The 7,500-nt window shown below is 44.4% G+C and overlaps 1 long non-coding RNA gene across 1 annotated transcript in view; it reads left to right on the forward strand.

The window, feature by feature from the left end:
• The window catches only part of LOC113576317, a 24,836-nt gene that overhangs the window by 9,205 nt on the left and 8,131 nt on the right, over positions 1-7,500 (forward strand). The gene's annotated exons all lie outside the window — the stretch shown is intronic.

Raw genomic sequence — 7,500 nt, forward strand, 5'->3', positions numbered from 1 at the left:
TGCTTTAGTTTGTCTTCATCTGTCTGTATTTCCTGCTTTAGTTTGTCTTCATCTGTCTGTGTGTCCTGCTTTACTTTGTCTTCATCTGTCTGTGTGTCCTGCTTTACTTTGTCTTCATCTGTCTGTGTGTCCTGCTTTACTTTGTCTTCATCTGTCTGTGTGTCCTGCTTTACTTTGTCTTCATCTGTCTGTGTGTCCTGCTTTACTTTGTCTTCATCTGTCTGTGTGTCCTGCTTTACTTTGTCTTCATCTGTCTGTGTGTCCTGCTTTACTTTGTCTTCATCTGTCTGTATGCCCTGCTTTACTTTGTCTTCATCTGTCTGTGTGTCCTGCTTTAGTTTGTCTTTATCTGTCTGTGTGTTCTGCTTTAGTTTGTCTTCATCTGTCTGTATGTCCTGCTTTAGTTTGTCTTCATCTGTCTGTATGTCCTGCTTTAGTTTGTCTTCATCTGTCTGTATGTCCTGCTTTAGTTTGTCTTCATCTGTCTGCTCCTCACAGTCCTTCTAGCCCTTCCTGATCCGGTTAAAAATCTTAAAATGCATTTATCACATCCAGTTAGTTATTCTTTTGTATTGCCTTTCTATTCATTACTGTCATCATTCTCTGTATTATTTCCTTTTATTTAATTTATTCTTCCTGTTCTGTTTATTGTTTTGCTTGTTTTCTGGTTGTTTTGGGTTGTTGCCTTTGTTAGTGTGCTAGTGAAATATGTATAGGTTCTCCTGTGTTAATGCTGCTAGCATGTTTAGGGTTATTGTAAACTGGTTAGAGCACTAACCCTTACTGTAACCCTAACCCTTACTGTAGTTAGAGAACTATCCCTAACCCTTACTGTAGTTAGAGAACTATCCCTACCCCTTACTGTAGTTAGAGCACTAACCCTAACCCTTACTGTAGTTAGAGCACTAACCCTAACCCTTACTGCGGTTAAAGCACTAACCCTTACTGTAATTAGAGCACTGTCCCTAACCCTTACTGTAGTTAGAGCACTAACCCTAACCCTTACTGTAGTTAGAGCACTAACCCTTACTGTAGTGAGAGCACTAACCCTAACCCTTACTGTAGTGAGAGCACTAACCCTAACCCTTACTGTAGTTAGAGCACTAACCCTATTCCTTACTGTAGTTAGAGCACTAACCCTAACCCTTACTGTAGTTAGAACACTAACCCTAACCCTTACTGCGGTTAAAGCACTAACCCTTACTGTAATTAGAGCACTGTCCCTAACCCTTACTGTAGTTAGAGCACTAACCCTAACCCTTACTGTAGTTAGAGCACTAACCCTTACTGTAGTTAGAGCACTATCCCTAACCCTTACTGTAGTTAGAGCACTAACCCTAACCCTTACTGTAGTTAGAGCACTAACCCTATTCCTTACTGTAGTTAGAGCACTAACCCTAACCCTTACTGTAGTTAGAACACTAACCCTAACCCTTACTGCGGTTAGAGGACTAACCCTTACTGTAGTTAGAGCACTAACCCTAACCCTTACTGTGGTTAGAGTACTAACCCTTACTGAGTTAGAGCACTAACCCTAACCCTTACTGCGGTTAGAGCACTAACCCTTACTGTAATTAGAGCACTATCTCTCACCCTTACTGTAGTTAGAGCACTAACCCTAACCCTTACTGTAGTTAGAGCACTAACCCTAACCCTTACTGCGGTTAGAGCACTAACCCTTACTGTAATTAGAGCACTATCCCTAACCCTTACTGTAGTTAGAGCACTAACCCTAACCCTTACTGCGGTTAGAGCACTAATCCTAACCCTTACTGCGGTTAGAGCACTAACCCTAACCCTTACTGCAATTAGAGCACTAACCCTTACTGTAGTTAGAGCACTGTCCCTAACCTTTACTGCAGTTAGAGCACTAACCCTAACCCTTACTGTAGTTAGAGCACTAACCCTAACCCTTACTGCAGATAGAGCAATATCCATAACCCGCAATGGGTCAAGGACCCCTTGATCAAGGCCCTTAATACACAACTTCAGTTGTATTCAGTCATAATTGTAAGTTGCTTTGGATAGAAGTGTCAGATAAATCCTGTAAATGACATAGTTAACTGGGTTAGGGTTTAGTTGGTTGAGGTTAACTGGATTAGTGTTAGGGTTAAATTGGTTGAGGTTAACTGGATTAGGTTAGAGTAGTGACTGTATAGAATAACAAGTGTAGTGAGTGTATTGGGTAGTGAGTTTATAGTGTTTATAGGGTAGTGGGTGTATTGAGTAGTGAGTGTATAGGGTAGTGAGTTTATAGTGTTTATAGTGTAGGGGGTGTATTGAGTAGTGAGTGTATAGGGTAGTGAGTTTATAGTGTTTATAGTGTAGGGGGTGTATTGAGTAGTCAGTGTATAGGGTAGTGATTTTATAGTGTTTATAGGGTAGGGGGTGTATTGAGTAGTCAGTGTATAGGGTACTGAGTTTATAGTGTTTATAGAGTAGGGGGTGTATTGAGTAGTCAGTGTATAGGGTACTGAGTTTATAGTGTTTATAGGGTAGGGGGTGTATTGAGTAGTGAGTGTATAGGGTAGTGAGTTTATAGTGTTTATAGGGTAGGGGGTGTATTGAGTAGTGAGTGTATAGGGTAGTGAGTTTATAGTGTTTATAGGGTAGGGGGTATATTGAGTAGTGAGTGTATAGGGTAGTGAGTTTATAGTGTTTATAGGGTAGGGGGTATATTGAGTAGTGAGTGTATAGGGTAGTGAGTTTATAGTGTTTATAGGGTAGGGGGTGTATTGAGTAGTGAGTGTATAGGGTAGTGAGTTTATAGTGTTTATAGGGTAGGGGGTGTATTGAGTAGTGAGTGTATAGGGTAGTGAGTTTATAGTGTTTATAGGGTAGGGGGTGTATTGAGTAGTGAGTGTATAGGGTAGTGAGTTTATAGTGTTTATAGGGTAGGGGGTGTATTGAGTAGTCAGTGTATAGGGTAGTGAGTTTATAGTGTTTATAGCATTATGCAATGCTGAAAATATATGAAAATATATTAATCCATTACTATGTTTATTATTAAACTAAAAAATTAAACTAAAAGCCTGATTGAAATACTAAACTAAATGAGTATTGTTAAATATGTTCCATGTATTAAAGATAACATGTATTTTTTTTGCTCCATAGATTGAAGCATTTGTAGAATTATCCTGGCTGTTGCTGAAGAATAACACATTTCTTCTAACTAAAAATAGCCTCATGCACCATGCTACACATCTTCTGTTACCTCATCATCTGTTGTCACACTGAGGCACTTGAAATTTAATCTGGAGCTCCTGGTCTGTGTGATGATTCTGGCTATAACACTCTGAAAGCTCCTGGTCTATACGATGGCTCTGGTGCTAACATGCTGAGAGCTCCTGGATTGTGTGATGGCTCTGGTGCTAACATGCTGAGAGCTCTTGGATTGTGTGATGATTCTGGTGCTAACATGCTGAGAGCTCCTGGTCTATGTGATGACTCAGGCTACATCACTCCGAGAGCTCCTGGTCTGTGCAAGGTGAATTGAGTTACACTGTGAGCCTAGCCTAGGTCCCTGTGCTCTGTGGTATTAGGCGCTGAGCAGTACAAGAACACTTCTTTTAGGACAGGCTTCTAGGACACACAGACACACACACGCAAACGAGCGCACACACACACATACCCACTGACCTAGATAGCAGACTCACTCGGACTACCAAGGAGAGTTACAGATCTGTTACAAACATCTCTGCAAGCCAGAATCCGTTCATATCAGTTATAGTACATTTACAGTAATTCAGGTCCCGAAATGCATCAACAGAGGTTCCTAGTGGGAAAAAAAACCCCAAACATATTCATACTCATAACATATAAAAAAGTATACAAGAAAAAAAAGAAAGGAATATTTAGAGTGTAACATCTCCACTTTTCCTCTCCTCCACAAAAGCCGAAGCAGCAGTTCTTTTCCACCTGGTGCCACGTTTGCCGAGCTGATCCCCTCCGTCCCACCACCTCTGCATAAGCATCCGACTGCCACTGGCTGCAGCCTTCCATGCAATGAGCAATATGCTGTAGCTGCCTGCAAGGCCCGGCGGGCCGCGGCGGTTACACAAGCACCGCATGATTCACTGCAGCTTCCCGAGCTGCTCAGTGCTGCGCTGCTCTCCCAAAAGTCTTTGACTGAGTGTCCATGGTAGGTTGGCTTTCTGTGCTACAGAGGGCAAGGGAGGGCTATTGCCCTTCTGGGCGGGGTGGAGGCGGCCACGGAGCAGTGGGGTGTGGGGCAGGGGGGCAGGGGAGTCCGGGGTGGGGGAGGGTCTGTTCGTGTTTTGATGAACAGTCCTGACACCCAGTTTGATGGATGAGGAAATGTTTGGCTGTGGTGAAACTGATTTGACTTCCAGGAAGGTTTGTGAGTTCACATATACACATGCACACACATGCATGCGCACGCACACACACACACACACACACACACACACACACAGGAGCAAACATCATCGAGGAGCTCTGGTTTATTTGTGTGTGTGTGTGTGTGTGTGTGTGTGTGTGTGTGTGTGCGTGTGTGTGCGAACTTTTCCACAAACCTTCCTGGAAATCAACACTCTCCACCCTGATCTCCTTAATGAGGGATATTTTGGACTTTGATGAAGATGGATGTGTATGTTTACATGGCAGGATCATCCACGTCTAGTGCTGTGAGGCCCATCAACAACGTGCTTCATTTACGTGCCTTTATCCTCCACGTTTAAACATGCTAATTACAGCTGATCCTACAATGCCGTGTGTCTATCCCCTACTGATGGAGAAGGACACACACGCACACACACATGAATGACACATGTGCACATACTGTCTTACCAAAACACACAAACTTGTGTGCTTGCAAGTCAAAGCTCTGGCATAATTCTTACTTTTGTAAAACTGATGCATTATGTTAGTTTCAGTGTCTGTTATAGTGCTGTGTCTTAATCCTCAACCCATAATTAAATGTGATTTTTACAGACATCTCTCTCAGTCTCTAGTCTGATCCTGTGCCATGTGAGGGTTTGGGTTAGTGCTCGAACTCCAGTGAGGTACAGCCTGGGCTCATGCACTCCACTGCCCTGCCCAATGAGCTCAGGGACACTCCTGCCTCTGCAGACACAAGCCTACATACAAATGCCTGCATACACACACCTGCATACACATGCCTGCATACGCACACCTACATACGCTCACCTGCAGATACGTACCTGTTTATACACACACCTGCATACACACGCATGCAGATACATACCTGCATACGCACACCTGCATACGCTCACCTGCAGATACGTACCTGTATCTACACACACCTGCATACACACGCATGCAGATACATACCTGCATACGCACACCTACATACGCTCACCTGCAGATACATACCTGCATACGCACACCTACATACGCTCACCTGCAGATACGTACCTGTATCTACACACACCTGCATACACACGCATGCAGATACATACCTGCATGCACACGCCTACATACGCTCACCTGCAGATATGTACCTGTATCTACACACACCTGCATACACACGCATGCAGATACATACCTGCATACGCACACCTACATACGCTCACCTGCAGATACGTACCTGTATCTACACACACCTGCATACACACGCATGCAGATACATACCTGCATGCACACGCCTACATACGCTCACCTGCAGATACATACCTGCATACGCACACCTACATACGCTCACCTGCAGATACGTACCTGTATCTACACACACCTGCATACACACGCATGCAGATACATACCTGCATGCACACGCCTACATACGCTCACTTGCAGATACGTACCTGTATCTACACACACCTGCATACACATGCATGCAGATACATACCTGCATGCACACGCCTACATACGCTCACCTGCAGATACGTACCTGTATCTACACACACCTGCATACACACGCATGCAGATACATACCTGCATACGCACACCTACATACGCTCACCTGCAGATACGTACCTGTATCTACACACACCTGTATACACACGCATGCAGATACATACCTGCATGCACACGCCTACATACACTCACCTGCAGATACATACCTGTATCTACACACTCTTGCAGATAAATGCCTGCATACACGTGTCTGCATATACACACACCAGCATACACACGCATTTAGATAAATACCTCCATACACACACCTGTATACACACGCATGCAGATAAATACCTGTATACACATGCCTGTATGCACACACCTACATACACACACCTGCAGAACCACACCTGTATACACACACATGCAGATACATGCTTGCATACACACATCTGCAGATACACACACCGTATAAACATGCATGCAGATGCCTACCTGCATACACACACTTGAATACACATGCCTTCATACAATTGCCTACATACACACGCCGGCATACACACACTTGTATACACACACCTGTATACACACAGCCATATATGCATACACACACCCGTATACACACAGCAGCATTCACACACCTCAATACACACACTTGCATTAGGTGCTTACCTAAAGCACACCTGCATACGCACACCTGCAGATACATGCCTGAGTACACACACCTGCACACACACACCTGCACACACACGCCTGCATACACATGCCTGCAGATACATGCTTGAGTACACACGCCTGCACACACATACACGTGTATACACACACCTGCATACGCATGCCTGCATACACACGCCTGCAGATACATGCCTGAGTACACACACCTGCACACACACACCTGCACACACACACCTGCACACACACACCTGCATACACACGCCTGCATACACACGCCTGCAGGTACATGCCTGAGGTACATGCCTGAGTACACACACCTGCACACACACACCTGCATAAACACGCCCCTTTTCACACACCTGCCTACGTCCATTATTACTGCCAAGTTTAGGGTTTGCCTGACCACACGGTGTCACACGCAAGGCATAGACAGGACGCACGTGCAGTAGTTTGTCCCTTTGTCTTTAATGAAACAACGGGACAAACATTAACACAGCACAACTGACAACGATAACCATAACAAGTGAACAAAACTATAAACGTAACCAGGCACGAGCAGAGCATGAACCAAGTCAGACATGGAGCAGAGTGGAATGTTACGCAGTCAGTGAATTACACAGTCGTCCACACATTGTTTTTAGAACTGTGGTCTGTGAAATAATAGCATTAACCAACAGAGGGAGGGAGGGAAAGAGAGAGAGAGAGAGAAAACACCATATGTGAAGCTGTGGAGAAGAACCGTGTGATTGTCAGACAGACTGGATGAAGCTCAGTCTCTGGAGTCGAGCTGCCTCTCTTTCACCATCTACCTTCTTCTCTCTTTCTCCTGCACTCATTCTCTTCCTTTCTCTGGCTTCATATTTGTGTGATTGTGTCCATCACTCCATCATCTTATTCCGGTCATCACTCCATTTTATTCCGGTCATCGCTCCATCATCTTATTCCGGTCATCGCTCCATCATCTTATTCCGGTCATCACTCCCTCATCTTATTCCGGTCATCACTCCG

Source organism: Electrophorus electricus, chromosome 17, assembly GCF_013358815.1.
Source record: "Electrophorus electricus isolate fEleEle1 chromosome 17, fEleEle1.pri, whole genome shotgun sequence".
Taxonomy (NCBI): domain Eukaryota; kingdom Metazoa; phylum Chordata; class Actinopteri; order Gymnotiformes; family Gymnotidae; genus Electrophorus; species Electrophorus electricus.